Genomic DNA, 20,805 nt, shown 5'->3' on the forward strand with positions numbered 1-20,805 from the left:
AGCGACCCAGGAATGCAGGAGGGAAGGGGATTGAGGGGAAGAGGGAAACCAGGACATTCTTATTTCTGAGTACAGGCAGACCTCGTTCTGTTGTGCTTTGCTTTATCGCACTTCAAAGATACCGAGTTTTTTACAAATTGAAGATTTGCACCAACCCCACTTTGAGCAAGTCTATCAACTCCACTTTTCCGATAGCACTTTGCTCACTTCGTGTCTCTGTGTCACATTTTGGTAATTCACACAATATTTCAAGCTTTTTCATTACTATTATCTTGGTTATCGTGATCTGTGAGCAGTGATCTTTGAGGTTACTATCACTCATTGAAGTTTCGGATGACAGAGTTTTTTAGCAATAAAGTATTTTTTAATTAAATTATGTGCATTTTTGGGCAAAATACTATTGTACACTTAGTAAATCACAGTATATTGCAAACATAACTTTTATAAGAACTGGGAAACCAAAAAACTCATGACTCACTTTGCAATATTCTTCGTATTGCAGTGGTCTGGACCTGAACCTACAGTATCTCCAAAGTGTGCCCGTTTGTCTTATGTCCTTGGCCAGAACTAAGTGCTGGCAATTTTAAAGTAAAATGTTATCCATGTCCATCAGAAACCCTCAGGCTATATTCAGAATGGCTGGGACTGATTTCTAAGACTGTGTGAGGCCACACAGTATATTCAGAATAGGGGACCCAACCCTCAGAAGGAAACGAAGAAAGCAAAGAGAAAGGAAGGACAGGACTTCTCAGAAAGTCACAGGAGTTCGCCTGAAAGAGCTCCCCATGACCCACGCTGGAACAAGTTGAGCAAAAAAGACAAATCACAATAGTACTGAAATCTAACCCAAAGAACAAAATACAAATCCATGAGTCCATACAGACACAAATAACCAGGGATAAAGATACAACTTTTCCTGACAGAAGAATTTCAAGTAATAAATCTAGAAGGAATGCATGAACACCAGAGCAATATCAATAATTACCACAGACAAGACCCATCCATAGATGCTAAAATCCGTGGCTGAAAGTTTAAGCAGAAACACGACATACTGTCTCAAAGTGGTTTAGTCACTAAGTCGTGTCTGACTCTTGAGAGCCTATGGACTATAGCCCGCCAGGCTCCTCTGTCCATGGGATTTCCCAGGCAAGAATACTGGAGTGGGTTGCCATTCCCTTCGCTAGGGGATCTTCCTGACCCAGGAATCACACCCAGGTCTCCTGTATTGCAGGCAGATTCTTTACCAACTGAGCCACTAGGGAAGCCCTTGTTTCAAAGTATATCCTCCCAAGAGATAAATAATTACAAAGAGAAAATTATTAAATTATTAGGGGAAAATCCTAGCAGACACCACCTGCACCAGGGCTAAGGTTCACATGGCCAGTTATGTCACTAAAACATGTCAACATCACGTGTCCCCATGTGATGCCCTGATGAAGCACCTCCTGCTGTGGAATCCATCCTGGTAACACATAACCTCAATATAATCACAAGAAAATACCAGACAAACCCCAACTGGAGAATATCCCACACCAAAAAAAAAAAAACAAAACTGACCAGCACCCTTCAAAAGTGTCAAGGTCATAAGAGACCATGGGAGACTGAGGCAATGTCACAAATTGGTCCAGAGTAAAGAGTCATGGAGAAGGGAATGGCAACCCACTCCAGTATCCTTGCCTGGAGAATTCCATGGACAGAAGAACCTGGCGGGCTACAGTCCATGGGGTTGCAAAGAGTCGGACACAACTGAGCGACTAACACTGAGAAGTCACAATCGCTAAATGCAACGTGACGTCCTGGACTGGATCCAACCAAGAAAAAGGACATTAGTGAAAAAACTGTTCAAATCCAAACACGTTCTAAAACTTAGCTGATAATATTGTAACAGGATGAATCTCTTAATTTTGATAAATTTTTATTGTTTATGATAAACAATCATAAGGGAGAATCTGGTGAAGGGTGTATGAAAACTCTTTACACTAGTTTTACAAGTCTTCCATGAGACTAAAATTATCTCAAAACATTTTTTTTTAACGGTGTGGCAAGCTGAATCATGTTTTCCCCAAAGATATCTGTGTCCTGATCCCTAGAACTGGTAAATATTACCTTCAGTTCAGTTCAGTCACTCAGTAGAGTCTGACTCTTTGCAACCCCATGGACTACAGCACACCATGCTTCTCTGTCCATCATCAACTCCCAGAGCTTGTTCAAATTCATATCCATCGACTTAGTGATGCCATCCAACCATCTCATCCTCTGTCATTCCTTCTTTTCCCACCTTCAATCTTTCCCAGCATCAGGGTCTTTTCCAATGAGTCAGTTCTTCACATTAGGTGGCCAAAGTATTGGAGTTTCAGCTTCAGCACCAGTCATTCCAATGAATATTCAGGACTGATTTCCTTTAGGATGGACTGGTTGGATCTCCTTGCAGTCCAAGGGACTCTCAAGAGTCTTCTCCAGAACCACAGTTCAAAAGCACCAATTCTTCAGCACTCAGCTTTCTTTATAGTCCAACTCTCACATCCATACATGACTACTGGAAAAACCATAGCTTTACCTTACATGCCGAACCAAAGAGACTTTATAGATAGGATTAATTATCTTGCCCTGGGGACCTTATCCTAGATAATTCCAGGTAAGCCCTCATTGCAATCACAGGTATCCTTACATAAGGTGGAAACAGAGGGAGGCTTGATACAGGCAGGAGAGAAGAAGCCCACGTGGTCAGAGAGATCAGAATTATGCAGCCCCGAGCCAAGGAAAGTGACAGGTCCCAGAAGCCAGAAGAGGCCAGGACCAGATTCCCGCCCTGGGGTCTCCAGAGGATGCACCATCCTGATAACACCTTGATTTCCACCAACGATACTGCTTTTGGACCTCTGGCCTTCAAAACCTTGAGAAAATAAATCTGTATTGGTATAAAACATTAAGTTTGTGGTACTTTGTTATAGCAGCAATAAAAAAGTAATAAAAATGTTATTGAAATTTTTGATAAGGTTGGCCTGGACAACCCCCAAACCTCCTGCCAGCTGTGACATTCTTGATGCTTCAGCTCTGCCTGGTAGAGCTCTGCATGACCATTGACCCCTGAGAGAGTCGCTCTGTACATGCCCCAGAGCCTGCTGGGAGCTGCCAATCTAATGCCCTTCTCTGTGCTTCTCTTTCTCAGCTGCCAGGCTCACTAATGCCTCCAAGTCTCCTCCCTAACACCCCTGGGATCTGTCCAGCCTGAGGTCAAGGGGCAAAGCCGACATGTTCCAACTACTCTACCAAAGATGGAACAGCTCAGCTGTCCACCAGCTGAGGAACCCAGGAGGCTAGCCCCAAAATAACAGTAACAGTAATTACAGCTCTCCTTCCTTTATTGAGGGCCTATTATGTGGCAGGCACGTTGCTGAGCGTTTTATATGCGCCAGCCCACTTAGTCCCCATAACCACCGCGTGGGCGGCTCAGAGAGGCTACAGGGCTTGCTCACGGTCACACAGCTACCCAGCAGCTGACTCAGGGTTCCAGCCCATGTGTCTGGGACTCCAAAATACCATGTCCCCAACGATCAAGCCACACTGCCCGTCCACCATCTGTTACCCCTGCCTTCTCAGCTGTGTGCTCTCCTAGCCACAGTGGGAAATCCAAAGCGACCCTCCTAGGGCCCCTGACTGCAAAGCATCCAGGCTTCAGCTGCCTTCAAGAACCCAGAGAGATGTGTAGGTGAGAAAACTCCTCACCCTTGAAACCAACTGAGGGAGTTGAGAGAACTTTTCACTTCACACAGGTATATTATTAGCCTCATTCATTATCCCCAGGCATCTGGAGATGGCTCACAACCTCCAGTGTCACTGCTGAAGCCTTGGAGAAGTAGGGGTGGAGATGAGGGGTGGGGGAGGGCGAGTCCAGGGAAGATGTGGGGCTCTGGAGTGAGCAGAGAATTTGGACTGCAGAGGCTGGCACATGACCTCGACCACCCACCAGCCAGCAATCCCATTTTGTCAAAGTGGGTCTGGGAACTGAGTCATAGCTCCCTTATTTAGGGGTGGGGGGTGGGGGGCAGGGTGAATGAGCAGACACTCATGGACCAAAGCAGGAGCCTTAGGCCCTGGGATAAAACAGCTTCCCAGGGCCCAGACCCTCTGGGCAGTTTCTAGAGTGGTTAGAGCAATGGTCCACCTGAGCTTGAATCCCCAGCAAAGAAGTTCATGTCCTATCTGGCTAGGATCACAAACAGGGTATCAGAGTGTCTGTGAGGGTACTAGGGTACCTGCAAGGGTACTAGGGTAGCTGCAAGTGTTCTAGGGTACCTGTGAGGGTACTAGGGTAGCTGTGAGGATACTAGGGTAGCTGCGAGTGTTCTAGGGTACCTGCAAGGGTACTAGGGTACCGGTGAGGGTTCCAGGGTACCTGCGAGGGTTCTAGGGTACCCACAAGGGTTCTAGGGTACTAGGGTACCTGCGAGGTTCTAGGGTACCTGTCAGGTACTAGGGTACTTGCGAGTAGATCAGGCAGGAAACTTAAAAGTGTGACCTCGGCCTGGCAGGGTCTGATGAGGAATGATGAGGACTATGGCAAGAAAAAAACAATACTCCCTTTGAAGCTTTGCACTTATTTTAGTTAAACACCAAGCTAACAAAACCAAGGGTGGGCTGGTTAGTGGCCTCCTGAGGACAGCTCCACTCCTCCCACTTGCTCACTCTCCAGCCTCTTCCCAGGCCTCCTATGCCCACCATTTAGATCACACTTCCATTTCCCCCTCCACATGCTACCCCTTAGTTCCACCCCCTCCAGGGAGACCTCCCTGACGGTCCCAACCCTCAGGGACCTCCTCTCCTCCCACGTCTCTGTTGCCTATGGGACCCACACTTGCCCACCATTGCAGGGTGTGTTGGGGTGAATTTGACCTGTGGCAGACTTGTCTTCACAGCTGCACCCCAAGCTGGACCGGAAGGGCAGGGCCCGGGCCTCAGGTCATGAGATTTCAGACCTAGAAAGACACTCTTCAGGTTCTCTACCCTATCTCCATGATTCCACAGATTTTGATTACTTTTCATCCAGGTCCTGGATTTATCTCATCCACAGCATGGTTGCCCCAGTGGCTGATGAGTTTAGGATTGGAATACAGGACCCCTCTCCGAGTGCCCTGACTTTGCAACAAGCAGCCACAGCGCTGACAAGGACCTGTGTGCTCCCAAACAGCCAGGCACCTTCAGACTCCTGGGCTCATTCTCCCCAACACAGAAACCAAAGTTCAGTTGAAGAGAGTTAAAACTCTGAGCAACCCCAAATAAATAATAGGAACAGTTATACTTACCCATTGCTTCGAGTGTGTCCGGCCCTGTTGAATCCTCACATCAACTCTAGGAGGAAGGGATTACCATTACTCCTGGTTTACAGATGGGCTGCCTCACAAAGAAGTCAAGAGACTGGGCCAAGGTTATGCTGCTAGCAAATGCTGAAAAGTAATTCCTTCAGGTTCAAGGCAGAGCTAGGAATGAACTCCAGCCTCTATGTCTTCCACCCCCATGTTTCCTAGATTTGGCTCCCCTGTTCCCGGATATTGTTCAGCACTGTCCTCTTCCTAGGGGCCAACGCACCTTGGGCTTCCTTCTCCTTAACAACTACCACAGGCAATTATCTGGAAGCACAGCTCCCCCACCCCAGCCTAGACAGCCTGGGAGGGAGGAAGCAGGCCATGCTCATATCCACATCCCAGGACCCAGTCCAATGCCAAGCACGTGGGAAGCACTGGGTGATCATTCTGTTGAATAAACAAAACTCCAAGTGGTTGAAAGACAAAACTGACAGTGTGCCCGCTTTGTGGGAGGAGAGGCAGCCAGCCACCCTGGCCTCTCTGCTCTGGCTGCCCCAGCGATTCCATTTTCACCCATAACAGGAGGCCCGACTCAGTCTGATCGGCTCCCAGCTCAGGCTGCTCCTCGGGACTGTCCCTGTAGTAGGGGATTGCAAAGTCATATTGGATTAAGACCTGCTCTGGCTGTCACCCGTGGTGGAAAGCTCACCTATCAGGCAGCCCAGAAGGGCCTCAGTATCTAATGGAGATTTGCTAATAAGATCTGAGTTGGTGAGCTTTGCATCCTATTAACACGGGGGGAGTGCAGGCCTGTCTGTCTCCTGGAAAATTGCAAACACAATAGAAAAGTCGCTTATGAATATTAATGGCAGTGGAAACAATGCTGAGAGAAATTGTTGATGTGATTGGGAAGCTGGGAGGGGACTGTGGAGCGAGGCGGTGGGGGCAGGGTGGTGGGCAGCCTCTCTTCTCTCCCACCCATGCCTCTCCCTTCAGAGCTGCCTGGAAGTGACAGGTCTGCCTGGCTGTCACAGCTAGATCGAGAGCAACCAGCCTGATGACCCCAGAAGGGAGCCTTGAGCCTGATTTCAGGGTCCAGACTTCCCTCCCCAGATCCATGCAGGCCAGGCCAGTGTCAAGTTTGTGGAGGCTCACGGTGAAGTGTTTGGGAAGGAACTCGGGATCCCCCATTTCTCTTCCCAGATTTTTCAGGTCGGACGAGCATCCCTCTGAGACTCTTTCCTGAAACTAAGACTTGTCCAGAGGAATTTCCAACACGGAACGCCCAGGCAGACCCTTGCGCAGGGGTCTTCGCACAGCTGACACCCAGAGAAACTCTCGGCACAGCCCAAAGAAGCGTCAGGTCCAAAGGATGCTTGGAAGGTCTCCTACCCACCACCCACAGTTCCATAACCATGTTCTGAGGAGCCTTGGGGTCAGGAGAGGTGCTCCATTGGAGAGCGGGCAGGCTAAAAAGGTTGGGTTGCAGGTTCAAGCCTGGAATTCAGATCTCCAATTCCCCTGGGTTCCCCTGATTTGAAGCTGAGATAGAACCTGAGGACCCAGGGGTGAGTGAGACATAATCCCTCCCCTGCTAGGAACTCAGAGTCAGACGGGGAAGGCAGATGTCAGTCACACGCTCATCCCATCACAGACCCCCTACCAAGGGCTCTGACCCGGTATTTTGTGTCCTACTCATCACTGAAGAAATAGCACAGACCCCCGTAGGAAATGAATAGTGGCCGCGAGCAGATGGTCTGTAGGATCAGAGTGAGCACAGAGGGCTGACGCCCAGTGCACACAGGTCCTTCCGTTAAAGGCAAAGTACAAAGCAAGGCCTTTTCTCCAACAGCTGGGCAACTTCGCAAAAGCGACAAACTCCCCAGAGCTCCAGCTTCCCCATTTGTAACCTGGCAGTAGAATACGTAAGTGTGTGTGCTCATTCAGTCATGTCTGACTCTTTGTGACCCCTTGGACTGTAGCCCACCAGGCTCTTCTGTCCCTGGATTTCTCCAGGCAAGAATACTGGAGTGGGTTGTCATGCCCTCTTCTAGGGGATCTTCCCAGCCCAGGGATAGAACCCGAGTCTCCTGTGTCTCCTGCTTTGCAGGCGGATTCTTTACCCCCCTGAGCCATCTGGGAAGCCCAGAATACGTACATGGTAGGCTTAAGATAGTGTAACTACAGTGTACAGACCACTCTGGCATGCAGGAGGCACTCAATACATCTCCAGTTCCTTCTTTTCTTCTCTCCTTGTGTAGGGCGAAGTCCTTCAAACATCCATTCAACCTTCTTCTCTGAATAGGTCCGCCCCAGTTTTTAGTCCTTCTGATCTCTGCGGGACTGACCCTGCCCTCTAGGGCGGGCCTGTGAGTCAGGCTTGGCCAATCAGAGTGCACTGTTGCCTGTCCATACTGATTGGTTCAGAGATGGGTTTGTTCCCTGACTGGGCCAATCAGAGACAAAGGGGCTCAACTTCAGGACTTTGGCTGGTACTTGCTGGTTCTGCAAAGGCTCCTGAGAGGGGCTGGTATATGCCTGTTCCTGCTGGCAGCCATTTTGTGCCCAGGAGGCGGATGTCATCTGGGAAAGAAATCGTCATCTGGGAAAGAAATCCTCATCGAGGAAAGCTGAGCTAGGAGATGGGCAAAAATAAGATTCTTGGATATGTTTGTTATACAAGCCAACATATTCTTTTTTTGTTTAAGCCAGTTGGGTTTCTGTCCCTTGCGATTTGCTGAAAGAGTTTTAACTAGCCCATTCAGCCACATGAGGCTTCTGTTCAACTTAAACTTGAAGCTAGCAGATATCCCATTCACTCCTTCTTCACTTATACCTCCTACCCAACTCAAGGATCTAATTGCCTTGAAAGACTCAGGATTTGGGAAGCCTTGGTCTCCATTTCTGAGATTATTCATCATCTATCCACTATTCCAACCTGGCGTCAGCTCCTCCATCTGCTTCTCAGCCACAGCTTGAGTGCAGAAGGGTAGACCTTCTCAGGCTCTGGGGAGGGAGGTCCCAGCCCATCCCTCTGTATATACACAGCCTGGGAGAGTGTGGAAAAGTGTGGAACCCACACAGTCCTACCCAGCCAGGCTACCAAAACTTAGCATTGTGTTGGGGAGGGTCATGGGAGAGGGGTGACTTCTTGAGTTAGATTCTCAAACTCGTGGCCCACAGCCAAACTCAACCTGCAGCTATGTTTGTATTTCACAGTCAGTCTGTGTTTCAGTTTTTTTTTAATTCAAGTGTTTTTAGGAGAGAAGTGTATCTTCCAGCTTACCAAAGACCCACAGTTCTGTGTTTTCCACACCTGTGAGGCTCCATAGATTTGTATGACATGTCTGGCCTCCAAGGTCACTTGAGGCTACAACCCCTGGTGAGACCTCCAGCTGCTTTTCCTGAGGGACTATGCCAAGGGACTGGGTGATGCGGTCGGTGTTTCTGGTTTGCAAGGTTACTTGGCACAAGGCGGGGAAAGGCCAGTAATTATCATGAATTATCAGTAAGCCCCCAGGGGGGGAATACATGACCTCTCTTGCCTCTTCTTGCTCCAACACACCACAGACCCAAGCTTTAGGCCTGCCCAGACTCTCTGCCGGTCTGCCTGATGCCGGTTTTTGTCTGACTTCCAGGGCTCCTCCCTGCTTATACTCACCTGTTCACCCACAAGTGCTGGGCCATCCCACCCTGCCCAGGGCCCCAGGAGGAACTGCTCCAGGCAGCAGGAGGGGCCCAGTCTTCCAGTTTACATTGTATTTCTGGGATAATTACTAATGGCACACATCATTTTTATTAGCTGAGCTGTCTGCATTAAAATGATAGATTTTTTTTATTAAAAACATCCAAGGGAACTGCCATCGCAGTAGAAGGATAATTTTCCATTTAGTTTAAGAGCAGATGGTTACCGAAATGTTCAACGTAAATAAATTGAGACTCAGCCTAAGCATTGGGTAAACATATCGGAAATTTCCCTGTCTGCTTCAAGCCTCCTGCCCTCTCTGGCTCTCCCAGCCCCTCCTCAGGCCTGAACCGAACTCCTCCCCACAGTGAAGGGAATTCTTCCCCCAAACCACTTGGGAAAATCCAGGCCTCCAGGAGTGGTGAAAGTTGGACCATAAAGAAGGCTGAGCACTGAAGAACTGATGTTTTTGAATTATGGTCCTGGAGAAGACTTGAGAGTCCCTTGGACGGCAAGGAGATCCAACCAGTCCATCCTAAAGGAAATCAACCCTGAATATTCATTGGAAGAATCAATGCTGAAGCTGAAACTCCAATACTTTGGCCACCTGATGCAAAGAACTGACTCATTGGAAAAGACCCTGATGCTGGGCAAGATTAAGAGCAAGAGAAGCAGGGGGCAACAGAGGATGAGATGGTTTGAATGGCATCATTGACTCAATGGACATGAGTTTGAGCAAACTCCGTGGGATAATGAAAGACAGGGAAGCCTGGTGCGCTGCGGTTCATGGGGCTGCAGAGGCGAATACGGCTTAGCAACTGAACGACAGCAACAGGAGCGGTGACCCAACCGATGAACAATGGTCTGCCAGGGGCCCACCCGGCAACTTGGGGTGCTGCTGATGTTGCTATAGAGACTGCAGCTTGGGAAATCGAGAAGCAGGGTGGAGAGAGGCAAGGACTATAACCCCATCACAGAGCAATGGTCTGGGCGGGAGGCAACAGACCTGGGTGCCCCGCACTGGGAAAGTGCCCTCTGCTCTCAGGATCTTCACCTTCCACTGAACAGTGGGGGCCTTGGGTCAGCCGTAGCTCCCAAAGGAGTTAAGTGGGAGAGAATGTTTCCCTGAAAAAAAGAAAGAAAGATTTAGCAACCAAAGTGATGGGGAAACATTGAGTTATGCTGATTTCTTTATTGCAAGAACATCTACTGTGTTAATATGGATTGTATTTCTCTATGTGCGTGCGTGCTAACTCGCTTCAGTCATGTCTGACACTTTGCAACCCAATGGACTGTAGCCCCGCCAAGCTCCTCTGTCCACGGGATTCTCCAGGCAAGAATGTTGGAGTGGGTTGCCATGCCCTTTTCCAGGGGATCTTTCCAACACAGGGTCAAACCCGCATCTCTAATGTCTAACTTGCATTGGCAGGCATGTTCTATACCACTAATGCCACCTAGGAAGCTTCTTTCTTCAAGGCCAAGTGACTTTCTCTACTTTAGTCCCTGGGGAGGGCTGGATTCTTTCTGCCATGGGATCTTTCCAGGGCCTTTGAAGGCACTTTATTGGCAGTCCCTCACATCACCAGAGTGGATGTCCTGTCCGAGTGCCACCAACCCCTCCTCCTGGGAAGGATTATGGTGTTAGAGGAGCTGTCACCTTAGCTTGAGATTTCAGGCCCATGACTCTACAAGCTCCACCTGCCCATTCTCTGAAACTCCGACAGTGGTTTTGATGAAACTGAAAAGGAAATCAGGAGTGTCTTTTCCACCTGTAAACTGGGTCTCTCTCTTAAGAAAATTGAAAGGGGAAGAGGACCAATGGCAGGATCGGGGTCCAAACTAAAAGATAGGCTTCGCACAAGGAACTCTGCTCAGTATTATGTGGCAGCCTGCATGAGATGAGCTTGCAGACAGAAACACTGAGAGCCAGAGAGGAGAGAGAGAAAGGAAGGACTCGCAATGACGTGGCCAACAAGCTGGACTCTAACGGGATTAGCGCTGAATTTACTTATTTCTTTGTGATTTTTCTTAGTGTTTTCCAAGTTGTCTTCACTGAGCATGTTTCAGTGTTCTTTCTAAACAAATGCACTATTTCAGACAGACCAATCTGGGCTAGCACAGCAGGTACTCAAGAAATGTTCGTTGATTTTTTCCTTTTTACTTTTTTTGAAAATAGAGGCCTTGTTGCCCTTGGAGTCTCAGTTTTGGTGCAGATCCATGGGTTTTGGAGTGTCAGGGGTGGGACAGGTGGGAGGAGCCTGTGAGGTCACCTTCCGCCCGGGGCTACTGCGCTTTTTCAGATACAAAACCTTTTCTTCAAACCAAACCTTCTTCAGAAGCCTGGAGAAGGGGAGAGTACATCTGGGTAAAGCCAAGGGTGGGGTAAATAGGGGTTCCCCAGATCCTGAAACACCACCTTGGAGTCCACAGACCTCGGTATGAAAGCTATCATCTAACCCCCGCCCCACCCCATTCCCCAAACACACACTTTTTTCAAATTGAACACAAAAAGCTCATATTGAAGATACCACACAGCAAGTTGGTAACCAAACCAGGTTAGACCCAGAACTTGCCGATGGCCTCCTTGGCCTTGACCGATCTGTCTATCACAAATAAGTCACTGCGGCCATGGGGAGGGGAGACACTGACAGTCTGAAGCCCATCAGGACCCACCCTGAAAGCCGGGGCTCGGGGAGACGTCTCAAATCACATGTGTCAGAATATCAGGGTACTGTTGGTTATAAAGGGGGAAGAAGGCACTGGAAGGAGCAGCAACAGAGCCAGGACAGAAATTTCTTGTTAGTTCTATCGGACCAATGTCGCTGCGTCTCCACCGCTGTATCTGTCATACGGAGACGGTATATTTCTCTTCCTGGAAGCAGACTGCGTCTCGTGGCCTCTCCCCCCCTGGGGTCAGCAGGGGGCAGTGGAAAGTCAGGAGACCAAGCTCTGCCACTGACTATCTGTGTGCCTTTAGCAAGTCACTTCGCCTCCCTGGGCTTTAGTTTGCATCATCTGAGGGAGTAAGATTAGATCAGGGATGGCTAAGAGGTTCACTCACAGGTTGTTATTTGTTGTTGTTTAGTCGCTAAGTCATGTCTGACTCTTTTGTGGCCCCAAGGACTGTAGCCTGCCAGGCTCCTCTGTCCATGAGATTTCCCAGGCAAGAATACTGGGGTAGGTTGTCATCTCCCTCTCCTGGGGATCTTCCCAACCCAGGGGTCGAACGCACAGCTCCTGCACTGGCAGGCAGATTCTTTACCACTGAGTCACCAGGGAAGCCCATTCACGGGTTAACCCTGGTCAGCCGGTAGAGATTGCCTTGGAGAGATCGCTAAAAAGGATACTGAAGCAGTGCCTGAGCTCATGGGAAGGTGACGGGGGTGTGCTTTCCCCATATCAAGGAGTCCAAACTGGTAGCACATCTCTAGGCAGCACTTCCTATACTATAGGAATCAGGGAAGCCTGACCTGGGCATTCTTGTGAACCCTCTGGAATCCTAGGACCTCTTCCCTCGGCTTTGTCTCCCTACTCTGTCTGACCCAAAACTTAGGGGTCATCCAATCAGAATCTGAAGCTAATGAGCCCTTGAACAGAGGGGCCTCAGATGGTCGCCCCTGGACCATCCCCCCAAGCTGCCCAGCACCCTGCGCTGAGATCCAGGAGAGAATCTGGACGGGAGGGTGTGACTCACAGGTTGACCTTACTCTGTACAGTAAGTGTGTGTTCCTGAGAAAATTGCACTCAAATTGAATTTTTATAAATGGAATCCTATTTGGGCAATGATTTACAACACAAATTTCTGAGATACTTTATCTTCATTTTGAAGTAATGTTCCTAACGTTTTAGTTTTAGAACTCCCCTTCCTTTTTTAAGCACCAAGAATGTTCCAGGCTGATGATGCCACAGAAACCACTAAGTCCTACCCTTTCAGTTTCTAGGAAATTGAAGCCCAGAGATGGAAGAAGACGAGCGTTTGTCAAGCAACTGCAAAGTCTCAGGTACCGTTTTAGCTTTTCATATGCACATCATGTTGCTCAATTTTCCAACAATCCCATGGGATGGGATGGGTGTCATCTCCCCTTTATCGATGAATAAAGTGAGGTTCAGGCAGGTTAGTCATTCAGTCACGTCTGACTCTTTGCAACCCCATGGACTGTAGTCAGCCAGGCTCCTCTGTCCATAGGATTCTCCAGGCAAGAATATTGGAGTGGGTTGCCATTTCCTCCTCCAGGGGATCTTCCCAACCCAGGGATCAAACCAGTGTCTCCTCTGCCTCCTGCATTAACTGGCAGATTCTTTTACCACTGAGCCACCTGGAAAGCCAGTGGCTCAGATGGTAAAGAATCTGCCTGCAATGCAGGAGACCTGTGTTCAGTCCCTGGGTTGGAAAGATCCCCTGGAGGAGAAAATGGCAACTCACTCCAGTAGTCTTGCCTGGAGAATCCCATAGACAAAGGAGCCTGGTGGGCCCCATTCCATAAGGTTGCAAAGAGTTGGACATAATTGAGCAACTGAGCATGCACACACAGGGAGATTATATAACTGGCACATAGACACCCAGCTCATAAGTGGCTGCTTCAAATCCCTGAGGACTTCCATTGCTCACCCCATGCTGATCTGTGATCTGTGATGGTCTGCATGACCAGGCCCCTCTCTTATGTCCCTCTAACCTCACTGGCCTCCTTTCCAGTCCTCAAACCAGACACCCCAGGGCCTTTGCACTTGTTCCTTCTGCCTGAATGCTCTTCTCACTCACCTTATTTGGCTGGTATTCAGGTATCACAATTCGTAACTCACATCTCCACGGAGTCTTACCTTCCCAACCTCCCACACACTTTCTATTATACTAACTTACTTTGTTCTCTTCATAACACTTATCACTATATGAAATTACTTTTTTTTTGTTCGTTTATTTATTTACTGTCACCCTACTAGACTACAAGTTCCATGAAGACAAGGACCTATCTCTCATTTCCCTCTGTATCCCCAATCCCTACAGAACCTGGGATGCTCAGTAAATCTTGCAGGACAAATGAATGTAGCAGAACTGGGTTTTAAATCCAGATCTACACAAACTCTGAAGCCCAAAGAGCTTCCCATCATACCCCAATGTGCTCATGCTTTAAGAATTATTTTTACAAACTATTCCTCAATGGAAAAGTTCTCTGAACTTGCCTTTGAAATATAACATTTTGGAGTTTGTTACATGGGACTAGCACAGATGAGAAACTCTTGTTCAAATAAAATGAAATCAAAAATCCAGATCCAGAGATAACCATGGATCTGGAAGATCAAGAAGACTCCATATCCCTTGGAAGAACCTCAAGGGGAGCAAATGACTTGTCCCCAGAAGTGTTCCTGTGACCAGCTTCTCACTAGACCAGCCCACAATGCTAGGAATTGACTGGATCTTAACTGACAAGCCTGGGTTCCCAACACCTGTGGAAGAGCAACTTTATAGTGTCAATAGTAAAGTCAGCAGCCCCTTCTTTATGTGCCCGGAGGGTAATTGCTGGCCTAAATGATCATCAAGCAGAGCAGGGTGAGAGGCCAGGTAAAGAGAGAGGCCCTGTGCCCTGGGAAGAAATGATACCACATCTGGGGCTCACTTATCACAGTAAGAACCATAGCAACCACACAATTCCAGGCACCGTGCTGGGTGCTTTACACTTGATGTTAAGACCCATTTTACAGAAGAGGAAACTGAGGCTCAGAGAGGTTAAGAGACTGGTTCTACATCCTCCAGTAACAGAGTTGAAAATCAAAAGTTTATCATTATAAAAGGCCCTTCTTTTATCCCTCATAATATTTTTTTTATTCTGACTTTGAACAAATATCTACTTTGTATTAATATAGTCATTGCAACATTATTATAATTAGCATGTGCATAGTGTATATTTTTCCATCCATTTACTTTTAACCTGTGTCTTTACAGTTAAAATGAGGTTTCTGTAGATGGTATATAGTTTGGTCTTGCTTTTTTATGAAGTCCGATAACCTCTACCTTTGAACTGAAATGTTTAGACCATTTATATTTAATTGTAATCATCGATATGTTTGGTTTAAATTTATCATCTTGATATTTGTTTTCCATTTGTCTCATCTGTCCTTTGTTCCTGTTTCTTTTTTAACTACCTTCTTTTGGACCAGCTGAGTGTTCTTGTAGTATTCCATTTTATCTCTGTTAGCTAATTAGCTGTACCTCTTTTTTTATTTTTAGCAGTTAAGGTTTAAAATACACAGCTTTAATTTGTTTAAGAAATCTTAAAACACTTTACTTCCATTTCTCCCTTCTTTTCTTTATAGGACTGTTGCAAACACTTTACTTCTATTCATATGATAAACATCATAATACAAATTATCCTTTAAAGAATTTTTTTAAATGAGGAAAAAACCCTCATGTTTTTACCTCTTCTGACACTCCTTGCTTCCCTTTCTTCCTCCCTTGTGAAAGACAAACAAACAAACAAAAACCACCATTTGTGGTGTGTTAACACATGCTAGGCACAGAAAACGCGTTACCACTTTTAATTCTTACAAGAACCCTGACACAAGTTACTAACCACATGTACTAGATGAGGAAACTCAGGAATGAGAAAGGGAAATACAGCCCCTGAAAGAAAACGAACCCCCGGATGGGCCCTTTCGGGATGGAGGACAGGGGCCCTTGGGGAAGACAGAGGGGTTAGTTGGAGCATAGATAGGCCTGGGGACGGAAGGAGAGAGGCCAGGGAAGATCCGGCCTGCACCAAGAGGAGCTCAGGCCACTGGACACTCCCTCCTCGGGGCCCGCCCCAGCTCAGAGGGCCCCAGGCCTGCTGGCATTGCCTTCTCCACGTGGCCAGCAGGACCCTAAGGCAATCAAAGGGGAGAGGCAGAAGAGATGGGAGACTGAGACATTCCCTCTGCCAGGGACTCTCAGGGGTGAAGCCCTTGCCTCTGAGCTGGGAAGCCTTCTCTCCTCTCCCTCTGTGTCCCTCGTGGCGGATCCCCACTTCTGTCAGCCTCTGACTTGGGTGGAACGTTCACTGTCTATTTCCTCCCCCAGGTCTCACCTGCCTGAGCACACACAGTCACATACATGTGACCTGGAGCACCCAGAGCTTTGCATTCTGCTTTTTCACGTGTAACATATAAAGATTTTGCCATGTGTCTGCACAGTCTTTGCTAAGCTCATCTGGGCTTCCTTTTTTTCTTTTACAAAAGCCCTTTTTTCACTGCACAATTCTCCACAGAGAAGACAGACCCAATGGCTGACCCAGTTCCCAAAGGCCTGCTGTTTAAAAGGTTTCCAGTTCTTCCCTGAGGCAAGGGACCCAGCTACCTAGGGCTGTGTTTGGGGTTTTTCTCTGAAGCTCGGGGCACTATATCTTAGAGCCTGGACCTCCCAGTCTCTCCTCCACCCCCCAAAGGTGCCCCCCAAATGATACCGCCTCCCCCGGGAGAGCTGGCCCAGGACAGGCAGGCCCTCCTTTATTCATTCACTCATTCATTCCACAACTGTTACCAAGCACCTCCTGTGCACACAGACCCAAGCCACGCACTGGGACTGGGACACCCTGGAGATGAAGGCAGCAAGTGAATGGGCAGTTCTGACCTAGGAGAGTTTGTGCTTGATGAAAGGCTGGTGGTCTGGGAGCAGAAGGGCTGCTAATCCTGCAGAGAGCTTCCCCGGGGACACGCCGTCGAGCCTGAGATGAAGAGAATATGTGGGAGGCAGCCAGGTAAGCAGACAAGGGGTGCAGGAAGAAGGGAAAGAGCACCGGCCAAGGCCCAGGGTGAGAGAGTGCACCCTTCCAGAAGCACTAAAGACTCCCCATGTGATCACAGCCCAGGGGATGAGGTGGGGAACAATGAGAAAGGAGACCAGGAGATAGATGGGAGCAGGCACCAAGAGCCTGTAAGCTGTGATAAAGTGCTGACCATTATCCTGAGGGCACTCGGGGGTCATTGAAGGTTTTTAAGTGGAGGAGAGACCTGACCAAAATTGTATTGTAGTAAACTCATCCTGCCTTCTCATGTTCTCTCCCCGGCAGCAGATTGGGTACCAAAGCAGTTCGGAAGAGCCCTGGGTGCATCCTGAGTCAGAGCTGCTACAGGGACAGAGCGAAATCATTGTTAAGTCTTAGAGGAGAGCAAGGATCGGAGTGGAGGACAGATGACAGCTGGGCTCCTGGTGAGAGGCCCTGTGACGAGCAAAAGCCGGGCAGCTGGAAGACCCTGAGTGGGCACATCCCCAGCAGCTGCGAGGGCCGAGGGCCCAGGTTTCGGGAAGGTGGGCTCACCGGAGCATCCTGTCCCCCACCCCCACCGGGGATCCTAACTGCCTTGGAAACTCAGGCTTCCCATCCCCACTTCAGGCCCGCCCTGCTCCTCTCAGCCACGGTTGCCATAGTAACCATTAGAGGCCCCGAAATCTCGCTGAGGCTGCGGAATGGCATTAAGCCTGGCTGAGCAGAGGGTGGGAGGATGGGAGCGTATCCTGGTACTCCCGTGGATGGAGAGTCCCTGGCCTCTCTCACTTTCCAGGTCGGAAGGACAAGGAGCCAGCTTTGTTAGAAGTGTGATGGGTTGTGGAGTTCACAGCCCTGCCTCTTCTCTCTAGGCCACAGGCTGACCCTTAACCATGGCCATTTGCTACGAGGGGCAGGACTCGCTGGCTGTTTTAGTCACCAAGTCATGTCCGACTCTTTGTGACCCCATGGACTGAAGCCCACCAGGCCCTTCTGTCCATGGGATTTCCCAGGGAAGAATACAGAAATGAGTTGCCATTTATTTCTCCAGGGGATCTTTCCAACTCAGGGATTGAACCCACAGATCCCCTGGAGAATAAAATGGCAACTCACTTCAGTATTCTTACCTGGGAAATCCCATGGACAGAGGAGCCTGGCACGCTACAGTCCATGGGGTCACAAAAGAGTCTGACTCGTTAGGACTCACTGGAACCCTTCTCAAATGCCTGAAACACAAAAATCTCAACAACTCTTCTTCTGTGAATGCTCTTAGAGCAATAATACAAATACTTCACGTGCAGAGTCTTATCGAGGGCCTGCTACAAGACCAGGAAGTACATGCTCCCTTATAGTCATTGTACTGAAGTGGAAACAGAGGCTCTGAGAAGGCAGATCATTGCCCCAGGTCATGCATCCAGCAAATAGAGCACCCAAGGGAGGCCCCAGTCAGTCTGAACATCTTCTGTAAGAGTCACGATGATTATCTAACAGCTGCCTATGAGACACTTCTTCAGACAGGGAACTCGCTCTCTGAGAGAATAACACTTTGCAGGGAAGCCGAAAGACAGAAGGTCCTTCTTGACTGTGAGTGGAAGCCAGCGTCCCTGAGCTTGCCTCTCTTGGACCCAGCTGTGCCACCTGGAACTTGCAGAGTCTGGCTGCCGTGCCTGCCAAACATCAGCCACCAAGGCGGTGCCCTGATCCCCCACCGTCCTGGAACAGCTCTCAGCAGCTCCAGAAGTTCTTCCGTAGTGAGCTGTCAGATGGTTGATTAATTGATTGATTGGTGTTTGGAGCTCATTCTGCAGCCAGACACAAGGCTGTTTGTGATCAGGGTTAAGGCTCAGCCGATGGCAGGGACGAGAGGCTGTGTACCTGGCCAAGGTCAAGTTCACTGTCTGTGCCTGGGTCAGAGAGCCATGAGCAGACTTTCTGCCTGTGTAGCTCCAAAGCCCTTCCAGGGTCATGCTGCAACCTTGGCCTCATTAGCACACGATGCTCACCAACCAGCTGGGCCCATCTGGTTTCTTATTAATCCAAAAGTGAGATGGAGGAAGCAGCCTTCTAGGGAACCAGCAGTTTTGGATAAAACAGCCTGCAAGCATGCCAATACCTCCTTCTCCCTGCAGCCAGGAAAGGATCTTGCCCTCCTCTTGGCTGTGTCCTCCAAATCCTTCCCTCATGGCCAGACTGCAGAGCTTTGGCTGGTGACCAAGCCGTGCCTCCTGCAGGGGACAGAGGAGAGGCAGGTGGGACAAAGAGCTGGGAGCAAAGGAAGGGCTTTGAGGGAAGGGGCATGCCGGGGGGCAGAGGAAGTGGATGTCATGAGGTCATCCAACGTCCAGCTGCATCCAGCTGCCACACCTGCCTCTTCCCTTTGGGTAGCCAATTCTCATTTTGCACCCTACTTTCCTTTGCACAGGATATTCTTCTTTTTTTTAACTTTTTATTTTGTATTAAGTGAAAGTGAAAGTCGCTCAGCTGTGTCTGACTTCTTGCAACCCCACGGGCTATACAGTCCATGGAATTCTCTAGGCCAGAATACTGGAGTGGGTAGCCTTTGCCTTCTCCAGGGGATCTTCCCAACCCAGGGATCGAACCCAGGTCTCCTGCATTGCAGGCAGATTCTTTACCAGCTGAGCCACAAGGGAAGACCATTTTGTATTAAGGTATAGCCAATTAACAATGTTATGACAGTTTCAGGTGAACCGCAAAGGGACTCAGCCATTCATATGCGTGTATCCATCCTCCCCCAAACTCCCCTTTCATAGGCTCTTCTTATTATGTAAAAAGGCACTTTTGTCCCAAATCCACATAACCTAATTCAGTTTCCCATTCCCCATCCTTTGTGGCCTATCTCAGGTGCTACCTCCCCTAGGAAGTTGGCCCTGACCCCCTCAGTCTGAATAGACCACTCCTCATTCTGACTTCCTTGGTGGAACCATTGGTGGACAGGTCTAATCATTCCTTTGATACTGTGAACTTCTTGAGGGCAAGGCCCATGTTTGATTCATGTATATTCATCCTTGATAATGCCCAACTCTTGTACAGATAGCAAGTTTAAGGCAAGTATGTGTTGAATGGAAGGATACATGAATGGAGGAATACATTTTTAATGAAATGATGGAGTCAAAGTCATAGATTAAATTCCTTGGGAAGCAGGGAGGCAGAGTCTGGTGTGCAGGATGTTTATAGAGAGTGTCCTTGGGATCAACACCTGTGGAAGGAAGGGGAAGGAAGCAGGATTGGCAGAGGGGAAGTCAAGCTGCAATGCAGTCTAACAACAGCAGTCTTGGTCAACACTACATAGAGCTCTGGAGCAAAAACAGACCTTCAGAGCTGTCCTCATAGATTGAAATAGTCAGACCTTTATACATACACATTCATCAATCACTGGATGTGGGTTGCCCTGGGAAGAGGCATGATCTTCAGTAAGGCAGCTTTCTGTAGCTGAGATAAGCCTTGAAGGAACTGATCTCTAAAGGCTCTTTGACACCAGTCCTCCTAGCAACTGGGACCAGAAATTCTTCATTGCAAGGGGGTCTGGACAGCACATCACAGTATCTAGAAGAGGTGGACATGACAAATAATGGACTAAAACATAGTTGGACAGATGGACAGTTAGGATGAAGGATGGATTCATAGATGATATGTGAATGGATGATTAGATGAGTTGATATCTGGATAAAGATGGATGGATGGATAAATGGATAGATGTACGAATGGATGGATTTATGGATGGACAAATGGATAAATGGATGGATGAGTGGATGTTTGAGCAAATGAGTATCTGGATGATGGATAGATGAATAAATAAATGTGTGGATGCAGAGATTCACGAATGATGGGTGGATGGATTCATAGATGAATCTGTGGTTGATGAATGGTTGGGAGGATGATTGGCAATAGATGCATGAGCAGATGATGTGTTCTCAACATTTCACGTCATTTAAGTAACTGGACCCTCCCAGTTATTCACCTGCTTTTTCTTTTTGCCTCAGCAGATTCAGTGAGGGCCTTCAAATCGTAGTTTTAGCAAGTGAAATGATCTAGAGAGTGGAAGGGAACCCTTCAGCATCAC

The sequence above is a fragment of the Dama dama genome, chromosome 1, assembly GCF_033118175.1.
Source record: "Dama dama isolate Ldn47 chromosome 1, ASM3311817v1, whole genome shotgun sequence".
NCBI classification, from domain to species: domain Eukaryota; kingdom Metazoa; phylum Chordata; class Mammalia; order Artiodactyla; family Cervidae; genus Dama; species Dama dama.